At 40.9% G+C, this 14,808-nt stretch overlaps 1 protein-coding gene across 1 annotated transcript in view; it reads left to right on the top strand.

The window, feature by feature from the left end:
• LOC124720164 overlaps nucleotides 1–14,808 on the top strand; it is a 65,900-nt gene that overhangs the window by 17,392 nt on the left and 33,700 nt on the right. The window lies entirely within an intron of this gene.

The raw sequence follows: 14,808 nt of genomic DNA on the forward strand, positions 1-14,808 counted from the left end.
CCGATTTAGGTACATTACACACTGCCATGTTACGCACTGCATTACAGAATCCTTTAGCAGCAGAGGACTGCAGACGTATAGGCATGTAGAATGTTAATAACGTTTGTTTTATTTAAAAAGCTGTAAGATTTTTCACAAAAAAAAAGAGAGAACCAGAGACATTACTTTATACACTGCTCTGTCTTCTGCTAGAGTATTGCTGTGTAGTATGGGACGTTACCAGATAATATTAATGGAGAACATCAAAAAAGTCCAAAGAAAGGCAGCTTGTTTTGTATTATCATGAAATGGGGGAGTATTTTTAACGGGTACGGCAGGTGGGGTGGCATTTGTTAAAAAAAAAGTGTTTTTCATTACTACAAGATCTTTTCTCAGAATTTCAGTCACAAACTTTCTCCTCGTTATTGCTGCCAACCTATGTAGGGAGAAATGATTGTAGTAGTAGTACATGAGAAATTAGAGCTTGTACAGAAAGATATGTTTAATTTTTGCATGCGCTGAGTGTGGAACTGAAGAGTAATTGTCCTAAGGTGATTCGAAGAATCCTCTTCCGGGCACTTAAGTGTGAATTGCAGAGTAGTCACATTGATATACAACATGAATGACAAGTGTCACATGTGGAATACAAATACCATAGGTTTCTCAGCTGTTAAAATCAGTGCTTGATTTCAGCTGTGGATGACTAAGAACTGAGATTGAGAGTTCCACTTCATACAGCTTGCAGTGACAAGGACACAACATTAGTGTACTTGTCATGTTAGTTTGATATAGCTCAATGTGGCAGAGGCATATGCATGTATGATCTCTGTGCATTATCTTGCCTGCCTTTGTTCCACTCCAAGGAAGAACAATTCAGCAGTTTGCATTGTCCAATAAACTTTCAGTTCTGCAGCCATCAGTGTAGCAGTTACGGACTATTACATTTCATGACTTCGAGGAATCGGTTGATGCAAAAGTCTGATTAAGTAACTACTGTTGTGAATTCAGAGCTTTATACAGTGCTGTTCTATACGCGCACCTGTACTGCTATAACAGGGAAAGTTGTAAAAAATGAAGCATTATGCACATATTGTCTGATATTGACAGACCAAACAGTGAAATAAACTAAGTATGGAATATTGTTAAAATGGAAACAGGGAAGTGAGCCATAGATGATGACATTATTTCTGCTGGAGGATGGGAGCATTGTAAAAGACAGTTCACGTGTAGCATATATTTTTAATAATTACCTCTTACAGTGATCAGAAAACTGGTGCAAGTAGCTCAGAAGAGAAAGCAAAACAGTACACCAAAGATTCACTACAGAGGACGTTAATGAAATAAAAATTAATCTTGCATCCCCATCTCATATTAGAAAAATCATTGTGACTACAAAGAGTAAAAGTTCAAATGGGTGCATAGTAACTGAAAAGCTGCAGGCATCTAAAATGTAACGTCCTACTTCAGTTAGGGTAATGCGTGATGTAATGCTTCGTTAGACTGTTTATCTAGACAGGTTGAAATATGCCATTGTTAGGTCGAATCAGATATTCCTGCAGTAATTTACTGAGTACATAACAACATCTTTAAACGATAAAATATCACCAGATGGGATCTTTTGTGACTTTCGAAGGCATTTGACTTTGTGAATAAAAATATTCTATTATCTAAACTTTTATAAAGTGTTTAGTTCCACATATGCCTGGTGTAATTATTATTCAAGAAATTGAATGCAGAATGTTAACTAAGGCTTTTTGAGTATTACAAAGAGAGCCGCCATGTCCTCTGCGTGGGAGAAAGTACAACGGGAGTTCCAACGGATTAGATCGTTGTCCCACTAGTGCAGGGCTTCACAGCAAACATGCTCTGTGAGCAGGCAGTGAACTCATGCCTGCAAGCAGCGAGTACTGTACATTCTCCACCATCACGGGGAATAGGACGAGGAAACCGTGTAAGCAAGGAATTCAATCCTGAGGGAAATTTTTGAAGAAATCTAGACTGCCGTTACATTTCCTGTTGCATTACAGATCAGTCACTTCAAAATGAAGAGTAGTGCTATTTTGTTACTGTAAGCTATTTGATTCTCCCATTCTGTTGCACTACAAATCCTGGTTTTTGCCCCTAATATGGCTGATGGTCTGTCTGTAGACACACAAACTAATAAATTCTATGACAAACCCACATTTTCTACACTTTCTTAGACATTGATACAAATGACACATCCAGTTGTGTGCTTGTGTTATCTACATTTGCATAGAGTGCTAAAGAGTGGCAACGAACTTTTTACAAAGATTTTGCAAACTGGTTCTGAACATTATCTGCCATAACCTTTGTGGACCCATGAGTGTCACAATTGTTCTACCTAAAGTGGACATAATTGTTCAGCTGCAACTACCATGTATTCTTTTATTAAATTACAATAGGTGATAGGGCACAAGGACTTTACTAAAAGTAGTGCAGTTTTGTAGCTCATCCAAACGGCACACTCGCATGATATTTCTTTTTTCTATTCTTCCTCTTCAATAAGCATCCTCTTAAGTCTCAACAACTTGTGTACATACTCAAGTTGTGTGCATTTTGGTGTAATAAAAAAAAGGCAGTGGCTTTATAAATTTAGCTTCCTGGAAGTATTGAGCATCTTACGACACAGTAAACAGTGTGCAGATCTACCTTTTTGTGTAAAATAATGACATTCCTTGTACTGTGGATTGAAGTGCAAAGACATTCTGGGTGATATGCATTGCCGACTCACATAGCTGATATTAAGTGGCACCACAGTTAAAACTGCCCCTCACTTATGTCAATTTGCACTTTGTCCCTATTGTCGTGGCATGATGCACACGCATTTCCCTCACTCCCCACTTTGTTGCAACTGGTGCATTTGTGAGCAAGAGAATGAGCAAATGCAGATGCACACACTCAAAATCAGTGAGTTGTTAAGCCGTGCACTAGTGTTCATGCCTTGTGCAAATGATCTGCCATGAGCCAAAATTAGTCCTGTTTGCAGATGGTACAAGTACTGTTGTGAAGTGGAGCAAAGAAGCTTCAACAGAGAAATATTTTTTTTTTTAAGTTACTTACTGGTTTTGCACAAACAGGCTAGCTTTATACCAAAAAAATTAAAAAGAGCACACATACACGCACACAGAGGGGGTGGGAAGGAGGGGGGGGGGAGAGAGAGAGAGAGAGAGTGCGATATATATATATCATTCAGTTGTGGACTGTTAAAAATATCCCACTTCCTAGTAACATAGTGGGCCAACAAGAAATAACAAACGGAATAGAAAGTTCTATTATTTCTCGAAGATTTAGATTTGACTAGTTTTAGTGTTAGAATAATTGCCAAGTTGGGGGATGTAGATGTCAGTATGTTAACATATTTTCATTATCTGATGTCTTATGGGACAATATTCTAGGATAACTCCTCACTTAGGCAAAAAGTGGACTATACACTGCATAAATAAAGTAATTAGAATTGTCAAAATATCCACGGGTGTGCTGCCGGTCTATAGTGTCCAACGGGCACAATATTTCGGCGATCATACATGTCGCCATCATCAGCTGAACTGACGGACTGAGCTCCTGTGAACGTGCTGGCACGGAGATCCGTACTATCAAATACGCCAGGAGAAACTCAAGAATCACATCATACACCTTTACGGGGAGGAGATGTATCGCAGCATGAAGAAATTTGAAAAGTTGCGCCACCGTAGATGTCGTTTGCTAAGGACTCTTGCCTTTCTAAAGAGATGTCGTTCCGAGAATGTTGTTCCAAATTTTGCTAAGGTTATGCATCACATCAATTCTGCAGCAGCTAAGAGAATCAAGAAACGAGCCAGCCTCGCGTTGGTACGTGAGAGAGTGCAATTCACCCGCCGGAGCCTTGAGTTTATCTCACAGGAATTACTCAAACTACATTTGCAACTGGCTAGTAAGTTTACTTCTTGTTCCTGGGATTGGATTGATGGTGTCACCTGGGTGTCAGCTGATTCCGCTCATAAGAAGGCTACGGGACGTCATACAGCTAAGTTCTCACGTCTCCTTGACAAACCATCTCTGCAGGTTCCGTGCAAGACTGTCATCAATTTGAGTGGCATGGTGTTGAGTGATGATGCAGTCTCGGTTTTGCAGAAAGGTCTCAACTTCGCTCCCACCCCCAAGTTCACTCCAGTCGCAGAAATTGTTAGTGCTGTTGAACAGGTTGCAGCTCGACTTCCGCCAGAATCAGCCGAGGAAATACGTCATGAAACTTGTGCGTTGACGAAATCCAAGCCGATGAAGTCAAATATCAGCAGTAAAGAGAGGGCGGCCATTCGTGATCTGAGGGAGCGCTCTGAAATTGTTGTCTTACCGGCTGACAAAGGCAATGCTACAGTTGTTGTCTCCCATAAGGACTACACTGATAAGATGCAGAGCCTGCTAAATGACGATTCCTACCGGAAGAGCAGCGTTGACCCTACAAAGAAGGTGGAGAACAAGACGAGGGCGCTTCTCAAGGACGCAGATTTACCGGAGGGTGACGTTAAGAAATTGTTACCCCAAGGTCCGGTACCGCCTAGACTATATGGACTCCCGAAGGTTCACAAAGAGGGGATACCATTATGACCCATTGTCAGCAACATCAGGGCACCTACATATTTGTTGGCCAAATACCTGACGGGAATATTAAGTCCTTATGTGGGTAAATGCCCTCATCACATCCGTAATTCCGTGGATTTTGTTAAACGCCTTGACAGCTTCAGGTTGGATGAGTCAGATATCATGCTGAGTTTTGACGTCGTTTCCTTGTTTACGAGGGTACCCCTGCGAAAGTCACTAGAATTGATTAGTCAGAAGTTTGACGAGAAGACCACTGAAGTTTTTAGGCATGTCTTGACTTCGACGTATTTTCTTTTTAATGGAGAATACTACGAACAAACGGAGGGAGTCGCCATGGGTAGCCCACTCTCACCGGTGGTAGCGAATTTGTACATGGAGAACTTCGAGGAGGAAGCCCTGTCGTCATCCGTATGGAAACCTACTTGCTTTTTCCGTTACGTGGACGACACGTTTGTCATCTGGCCACATGGTATGGATAAACTCCTTGACTTCCTTACACATCTAAACTCCATACACCCCAATATCAAATTCACTATGGAGACTGAAACGGAGGGTAAATTACCTTTCCTTGACGTCTTGGTCTAGAGAAGGGCTGACGGCACCCTAGGTCATGGGGTGTATCGGAAGACTACGCACACTGATCTGTATTTTCACGCAGACAGCTGCCACCACCCTTCACAGAGGAATGGGGTACTTAAAACTCTAGTACATATGGCGCGCACTATCTCTGACGCAGAGAGTCTACCCCAGGAATTGGAACATCTGAGAACTGTATTTCGAAAAAATGGGTACTCAGAGTGGCAGATTCAACGTGCTCTCCGCCCAACCACTGCAGCACAACCTCTTGAGATGGATGAAGTCACGAGGGAGGAGGTAGGCACTGCATTTATTCCATACACAGGCGCACTCTCGGGGAAAATCGCTCGCATTCTGAAGAAACACCGGGTCGGAACTGTGTTTTGTCCTCCAAATAAAACTCGTGCACTGGTGGGGAACGCCAAAGATGATCTCGGTTTGAGGAAGGCCGGCGTGTACCAGATTCCGTGTCAGTGTGGCAAGTCGTATATTGGTCAGACGATGCGTACCGTCGAGGATCGATGCCGTGAACACCAGAGGCACACTCGCCTGATGTATCCGAGCAAGTCGGCGGTCGCTGAACATTGTTTGTCGGAAAATCACGCCATGGAATATGACCGCACGAGGATTCTGGTACAGACGTCGAGATACTGGGACAGCGTTGTGAGAGAGGCCATCGAAATTCGCACCAATGACGACCTCATAAACCGTGACTGTGGCTATAATCTTAGCAAGGCTTGGGAACCAGCAATCGGGTTAATCAAGAGTAAATCGAGCAAACGTATACCGTATTTACTCGAATCTAAGCCGCACTTTTTTTCCGGTTTTTGTAATCCAAAAAACCGCTTGCGGCTTAGAATCGAGTGCAAAGCAAGCGGAAGTTCTGAAAAATGTTGGTAGGTGCCGCCACAACTAACTTCTGCCGTCGAATATATGTAGCGCTACACAGACATGCTTTGTAGGCACAAAGATAAATACTGGCGCCAAAACCTCTGCGTCAGTAAATAAATTTTAAAAAAAAGGTGGAAGACGAGCTTTTTTTTCTCCGCCCCGAGTTTCGACCACTGCATTTTCATACATTATCCAACGAAGTAAATACAAATTCCGTATTGTTCATCTTCGAATGTATTAGAATTTCAATGTACTACGAAAATCCGACTGGCAAGACTGTTTGGGATGTTTTTCAATATGGCCAACTCTACATTCTGAATTTTTTCCTACCTGTGAGAAGAGATGGTTGCTAATAGTAACCTGATGAAATGTGAATCACAAGCAGTATTCTCTTCACCATTCACCATAAGAATAATACGAATATAAACATTTTGCCATGTGTTCTTCCGTGTTTGTTGCTATCTCATTCAAATCCTGTCTGCCTAATAAACTACAAAACTAGAGTGAGACAACAGCAAACGCGGAAGAATACACTTATCATGTCATGTTTATATTCGTATTATTCTTAGCCTAATAGTGATACAGTCAGAAATGAACCACGGCAACTGACTAGATTTTTAAATCTAAGATGACTCTAATTTCTGTGCAGAATTTGATGTACTAAAGAAGCGGCCACAAAGATTTTCAAACGGAGAAAAATTTTCGCCTAACTCTCGTTCAGAACATGTTCTATCATACGCAGCCTATTATTTGGTTCTTGTTGATCATTCTCAAAGAAAGCAGCAGTGTAAGTAACAACAAATAGCAGTCTCTTGACACCGCTTCGCTAATGAGACGATTCGCCTCTTTTTAGTTGTAAGCGGCGGTAGCGTGCACAAAAGCAAGCCATGCCGCGAACTGCGACAGGCCGTAAACACGCACTATCAGAATGCGACAAACAATGCATGACACAGTACAGTGATGCATTTTCAGCTTAGAGTGACGTAAACACCTATAACAGAGAAAACGGCACTTATCGGATCAAACAAAATAAGCAATTGATTCAAACCAGACGAAGCACGTGAAAAAGGAAGGGTACCCATATAAATACGGACGGAGCGCCTGACGCATAGCAATGGCTACCTGGTAAAGCTTACGACTCGAACCAAACTACTGTAGCTGTATTGTCATTCATTCGACCTAAATTGTGTCTCATATTACAATGGACCAACTTTGTTTCGATTTGGAGGTGCGGCCTAAAACTTTTCTCTCCCCTTGAATTTCGAGTCTCAAATTTCAGGTGCGGCTTAGATTCGGGAAATCTTTTTTTCCTTTGTTTTGAGTCTCATTTTTCAGGTGCGGCTTAGATTCGAGTGCGGCTTAGATTCGGGTAAATACGGTAGTTGTGACGACCATGGCGGACAGAGCCATCACTCCGACGTCATCTCAGACTCCGTCACAATCTGTTCCACCGCGCGACCGTGGCGCGGGGCGCGGACGGCGGAGGGAGCGCGCCGCGGGCGGAGGATATTTAAATCGGCCGCCGCCACGACCGAACCCAGTTCCCTCTGAGCAGCCATAGCGTACGGATCTCCGTGCTGGCACGTTCACAGGAGCTCAGTCCGTCAGTTCACCTGATGATGGCGACATGCCCGTTGGACACTATAGACCGGCAGCACACCCGTGGATATTTTGACTATCAAATACGCCGGGAGAAACTCAAGAATCACATAATTAGAATTGTGTTCGGGATTCACCCATGTACATGTAGTAGCACCACGCAGGGCCAACGTGATCAACAAATGATTCAGAAAAAACTCATTCGTTCATTCACTCCACAACAAAAAAGTCACAAACCTTATTTATAGAGGAAATCGTGTATCAAATCCATCTCCATTACATGTCCAGATCTCCGGTGATTCCACGCCTTAATTATTTTTCTTTTACAATCTCTTTCTCTTCAAAACAAACCGCTAGCGGCACAAATGTTAATTGCCTCGCTTTAGCGAGAAGAAAAGCAGAATATGTATCTCTCGGAAACACTTCAATCCCTCAACAGATACTCCAGAAGCTGTCCTAGTTACCCCTCTAACAACCATGGAGAATGCATATATGCATCCCTGTTATTTCAAAGAATAAATGCACTAGAAAATAGTGTGGCGTTGATGAGATGTCGCCGCATATATTACGAGAAAATCAGATCAGATAACTTTTCCAAAGTGAATGAATGTGGATGGTTTGATTGAAAATGATTAATTAGTGTGTGGTAGAGGGTATTTGCTGTGGGGACATTACAAGCCCACAGTGTACGTGTGTGAACCGAAGAGCACCACAATGAGTTTCTGTACTCCAATGACCACCAAAGTCCCTGGATTTACAGCTGATTCAGAATCTGTGGGACCACCTGGATCGGGCTGTTCACAGTACGGATCTTTGACTGAGAAACTCGGTGCTGCTGGCCACGCCGCTGGAGTCGGCACGGTCCTACGTCCCTGTCACTACTTTCCACAACCCCATCGACTCTCGGCTGCACGTTTCACAGCGATTGACGCTGCAGATAGTGATTATTTATGCTTTTGATAGATGGTCACATCAGTATGACTGGACTGTGTGTTTTTGCATAGAATAAATATTTGTGGTTGCGAAGATGCATATAACAGAAATTTCTGCGGATATTTGAGTAGTGGTGCCTAAGAACTAGGAATTTGAGTGGCTAAGTGATGTGAGTATAATTAACAGAATGTGTTTGGCAGCAAAAGAGAATGAAGATGGTGTGACGGAAGAACATGTCATCACACACACCGACGCACTGAAATCCTTCAATCTGTTACCAGAGTGTGCAGGACTAAATTAGTGACTGCAGAAATGTTTCAACTTTACTGAAATTCAGAACGTTGTTGGGGAAAAAAGCAAATGAAGAACAGAGGTGGTAGATATGTTGAATTATTTACCACAAGTTTTTTAAAGTGTCATTTTCTACATAAGTTGTCTGTAAATGCCTAACAGGGTGGGGGTTGTTCTGGAAAACGTGTAACTCTCAGGTAATTACATTTTACCCGGGAAAATCAGGGAAATCTCAGAGAATTTCAGTAATTCTGTAGAATCTTGTGGAATTCTGTGTTTTTAACCTATCATTGGAACTTAATTTTATTGAGCTTTATCAGTCATGAATTTTAAAATACTTAATTTCATAGTGTTAATTATTTCAATATTAGTCACTATAGATTATCAATGTTTATAAAAACTGCTGCTAAAGTATAGCGGAGAGTACAGAAAAGTCATTACTGTTAGCTGCTCATACCCCTCCCCACCTGTTACCGTTAACTTCTCAGGAGCCTTTTATGACATATTCTTCCCCCGCTTACAAGGAATTGTCAGAGAATATTTTTTTCCAAGTTTGAATTGCTACCCTGTCTAGACCAGGGCCTGTGGCATGCATAGTTGCGTGTTCTGTGTAGCAGTGTTGTCAGCACTCGCTATTAGGTATGGTGGGAAGCAAAGGGTGTGTTTCAACTGCCGGTTCTGCACAGCCAGTGAGAGAGCAGTGTTTTGCAGCAGTAGACAAAGGAATATTGCAACAACGTCCACTGTCGTAACACAGACAGAAGAACTGTACAAACATTTTGAACACAGGTTAGTAATTTAATTCATCCTGAGCTGTTCGGTCTCAACCCAGCCACAGCCATAAAATTCATGACACATTCAGGATGAAGTGTATATTTGAGACAGCTGAATTAATACACACTAAAGTAACTGCAACCTCATAATTCATGACATAATTGGAAAAAAGCAGTCAAATCTATGTGATGACAGAGATCATAAATTTAAGTTCTTCAAGTGAAACACACACATTCTAGTCTAATCTAGATCTCGTGTTAAGGTCAGTGTATCACCATGACCAGGATTTTTATAGTCTTCACATTTGTTGGTTTCACCAACTCACAACCAGTTTGTTCCATTCCAACCTAACCACACCCTCATAATTTGTGCCATATTTGTAAAAAAAATAGCTAAATATTTGTGACAACAGCAAAGAGGAGAATGGTTTCAATTTTGGTGCTAGAAATTCATTGCCTGGTTTCTGGGCTCTCATCGATTACTGAAGGTATCGTCCCTTTGGCTATGCAAAACTGATGCGTTGCAAATCTGTGGACAGTAAAGAAACACTTATGTAACTGCCTCTGACCTTCTCTTATGTGGACTTTGATGTAAGATGTCAGTTTCTAGTGACGATGTGTAAATAATACAGTAGGCTTTGAAATATATCATGTTTTGTAGGTATAGTAAATAGTAGCTTTCGATAATAACCCTCCTTGAGTTGTTATTAATCCTGATAGTTAGTAGCTTGCTGTAATTTTTTGAAGTAGGACAGCAAGTTTAGAGAACCGATACTGGTGCACTGTGAAGATCTATACAGATATTGCTGTATGTCTTGAACAAAGACTTATAAACCTGGAAATGTTGCCTTCATAAATTGCATTACAAGGAATTTATGAAGTTGCTAATCTCACAATAGGTTATTAATTAACTTTGTTGATGAAACTCCCTGGCAGATTCCAACTTGTTTGGATAGCTCAGTTGGTAAAGCACCTCCCTGCATAAGGCAGAGGATACAGTTTTGATTCCTGACCCAGCACACAGTTTTAATTTACTTTTTATTTTACACTTCTACTTCCATAGGACCAAATTGAGGAGCAAATCTCAGAGGTCATGGAACATGTCAGTACATGAAATTACAAAATTAAAGTAATGACAGATAAAAGAAAATGTTTATGAATACAAAAAAGACAAGCTATATGTTTAAGTAAATGCAATCGATAATATAATATAGGAATCAGCTTAATTTTTCAAGGAACTCTTTGACAGAATAGAAGGGGTGACCCATGAGCAAACTCTTTAGTTTCAGTTTGAAAGCATGTGGATTACTGCTAAGGTTTTTGAATTCTTGTGGTAGCTTATTGTAAATGGATGCAGCAGTATACTGCGCACCTTTCTGCACAAGAATTGAGGAAGTGCGATCCAAATGCGTATTGGATTTCTGCCTTGTATTAAATGAGTGAAAGCTGCTAATTATTGGGAATAAGCTGATACTGTTAATAGGAAACAAAAGTAAAGAATATATATATTGAGAGGCCAATGTCAGAATAACCAGACTAGTGAACAGGCATTGACAAGAGATTTGTGAACATACACCACTAACTGCCCAAACAGCCCGTTTCTGAGCTAAAAATATCTTTGGAGAATGGGAAGTGTTACCCCAAAATTGGTAACATATGAGATAAGCAAATAAAGATGAACAAAGTATACTAATTTTCGTATTGAATGATCAGTTCCTTCAGATACAGTTCCAATAGTAAAAATGTCAGCATTAAGTCTTTGAACAAGATCCTGAATGTGGGCTTTCCTTGATAGTTTACTGTCTATCTGAACACCTAGAAATTTGAAATGTTCAGTGTCACGAATCATGTACCCATTCTGTGAAATTAAAGGAGAGATTTTGTTGAATTGTGTGTTAGAAACTGTAAAAATTGAGTCTTCTGTGATTTGTTGTTAGTATATTTTCTACAAGCCGTAAACTTCCGTCATGAAGTGCACTATTTGAAACCGGGCCAGTGTTGCACACAACATCCTTCACTACGAAGCTAGTGTCTTCAGCAAACAGATATATTTTAGATTCTCCTGTAATACTAGAGGGCATAGCATTTATATAAATAAGGAAAGGAGTGACCCCCACATTGATCCATAGGGCACCCCCCCCCCCTCCCCTACATCCCCCCCCCTGCACACACACACACACACACACACACACACACACACACACCGCCCCATTTTACCATGTCCCACTCAGATCCCACATCACAAGCCATTCTCAACACTGTGAATAATGACCTCCTGCTGTTTGTTGCTAAAGTAAGAGGTGAACCAATTATGAGCTCCTCCCCGTATTCTTTAATGGTCCAACATCTGGAGCAGTATTTTGTGACCAACACAATCAAATGCCTTAGTTGAATCAAAAAATATGCCTAGCATTTGAAAACTTTTGTCTAATCCACCCAGTACCTCATAGTGAAAAGAGAAGAATTCTAAATCCAAACTGTACATTTGATTGCAAATTATGTGATATAAAATGATTAATTATCCTTATATACACAGCCTTTTCAATAACTTTAGCAAACACTGACAGCATAGAAACAGGTCTAAAATTGTTATGTTATCCCTTCCTCCCCTTCTCCCCTTTTATAAAGTGGCATTACTACTGAGTACTTTAATTGTTCATGAAACAGACCATTCTTAAAGGAAAAATTACAAATATGTCCAAGTGTATGACCAACATGTGCAGTACTTTAATATCTTTCTAGGCACTCCATCATATCCATGAGAGTCCTTAGTCTTCAGGGATTTAATTATTGATTCAGTATCACAGACAGGTATTTCAGATGTCAGTCTTGGAAACGTATTTTCCAAGAGAGTTACATGATTCCCTGCAGAATGTTTTTATTTAATTCACCAGCAGTGCTCAAAAAACGATTATTGAATACTGTACATATTCTGACTTATCAGTAACGGAAATAGATTTATTGCTAACTGACTTTATATTGTTGACCTTGTGGTATTGACCAGACACTTCCTTCATGACTGACCATGTGGTTTTAATTTTATCCTGTGAATTAGCCATTCTGGTATTGACCAGACACTTCCTTCACGACTGACCATGTGGTTTTAATTTTATCCTGTGAATTAGCCATTCTATTTGCATACCACTTAATCTTTTGCCTTCCTAATAACATTTTTGAGCACCTTACAGTACTTGTAATGGGCTAATGTAGCTTTTTATGACTTCTTCTAACATTTTGATAGAATTCCCCACTTTTTTCTACATGATATCCCCATCCTGCTAGTTAGCCGCCCACACTGCCTTTTGCTACTATTATGCTGTTTAGAACATTCAAATTGAAAGCAACTTTCAAAGGGCATGTTAAGTGTGTTAAAGAATGCATTATATTTGTCATCTATGCTAGCCATTCTTGTTTCTTAACGGGGTTTAAAAAACTCTCTGTTGCTGTTGGATTACCTTTCCTGCATAGTTGGTAATTATATGAGACATTTGTTTGGTCTTGTAGTGTTAAAATTTGTGCTTCATGGTCGGAAAGACCATTCACCCATTTACTAAAAGAATGTCCATCTAGTAATGAAGAATGAATAAAAATATTGTCTGTGGCTGTGCTACTGTTCCCTTGCAGCTTAGTTGGAGAAAAGTCTGCATCACATCATATGAGTTGGGAGATCTAGCAACATCCTTTTCCTTGGGCAGTCACATACAAGATTAATGTTGAAGTTACCGCATATAACTAATTTTTGGTACTCCCTATAAAGTGAATCAAGAATCCTCTGTAGCTTGAGTAGAAATGCTCTGAAGTCGTAGTTAGGGGTTAGGGGACATATAAACAACAACAATTAGAAGTTTAGTTTCACTAAATTCAACTGACCCTGCACAACATTCAAATACCTGTTCAGTGCAGTGCCATGATAAGTCTATGGACTCAAATGGAATACTACTTTTTACATATATGCCCCCCACCCCCTCCACAAAGAACTCCTTGAAAAACAGCCATCTAATCTCTATTGTGGTAAAGGAAGCCTCTGAATTGTCGAACTATTGAAGTGGTGCTCTGATATAGCAAAAATGTCAGATTCAACATCTATAAGCAGTTCACTGACTTTATTTCTAATACTTTTTATTTTTTAATGAAATATCTTAATTCCTTCTCTACCTAGATACCCGACCTCTTCTGAAGCTGATTCCTTTGTCAGAGGGACTTCCCTTAAGCAGGTATACGTATCAGCTGAATTGAGTCTAAAAAAATGCATTCTAACACCAACTACTACAGGGATTTTTCCACAAGTGATCCCACCACCACTCACCACACTGTCACCTATAAGGTTTGCGAGGTTCCCTTTCCGTACCTATTGAGATGCAGGCCATGCCTAGTGAAATCCACTCTCTTGATATTCTCAACAGACATCACTGCAATGTGACCCGTGCCCTCTGCCATCAGTGTCTTCTCCAGCCCCATGTTAACACGTGTAACAGCAACATTAAGGTGAGGCCAATCATGACCCTGAAACAGTTGCACAAAGTGCACATTAGTGCCACCAGTTTGAGTAGATATCTTTACCAGGTCACCACTTACGTCATGTTCCTTGTCCCTATCAAGACTATACCCTCCTCCACCCACAATCACTACCTTATCCTCTTTTGTAAAATTCCTACATAACTCCCCTATACTGTCAGTCACGTGAGCTAACTGTGCACTATGCTTCACAATGCTGGTGACCTGGTACTCACTCCCCATTCCCCGACACTTCCTGCAACTGCTGGCCCACACCTCTACCGTGTGATTTACCTAGCAGCAGAACCTTCTTCTTTCTGTTAGAATTTGTGACTGACTTAGGTGCCATACCGCTGAGTGCTGCTGCATGTTTCCCACGCTTACATCTACAAGAGGCTCCTCTCCACTCAGCTCTGACAGTTGGTCAAATCTATTGCATATCCACAACGTACAGCTATCTGAATATCGCCTCCTCCTAGGTGCCTTCTTACCAACAGCCAGTTACACTTTCCCCAGCACCCTTCACCTTCCTCAACCCATCTAGTTCCTTCTTTGTGTCTTGTAACTGCACTTGAAGGGCACAGATTTTATGCTCCTGCTCCTCTACCAACTTATTTCTACGTCAGATTCTGTATTCCCGGGAGAGTATTTCGCATGAATGCCCACTGGCTTC

The sequence above is a fragment of the Schistocerca piceifrons genome, chromosome 11 (assembly GCF_021461385.2).
Source record: "Schistocerca piceifrons isolate TAMUIC-IGC-003096 chromosome 11, iqSchPice1.1, whole genome shotgun sequence".
Lineage (NCBI taxonomy): Eukaryota > Metazoa > Arthropoda > Insecta > Orthoptera > Acrididae > Schistocerca > Schistocerca piceifrons.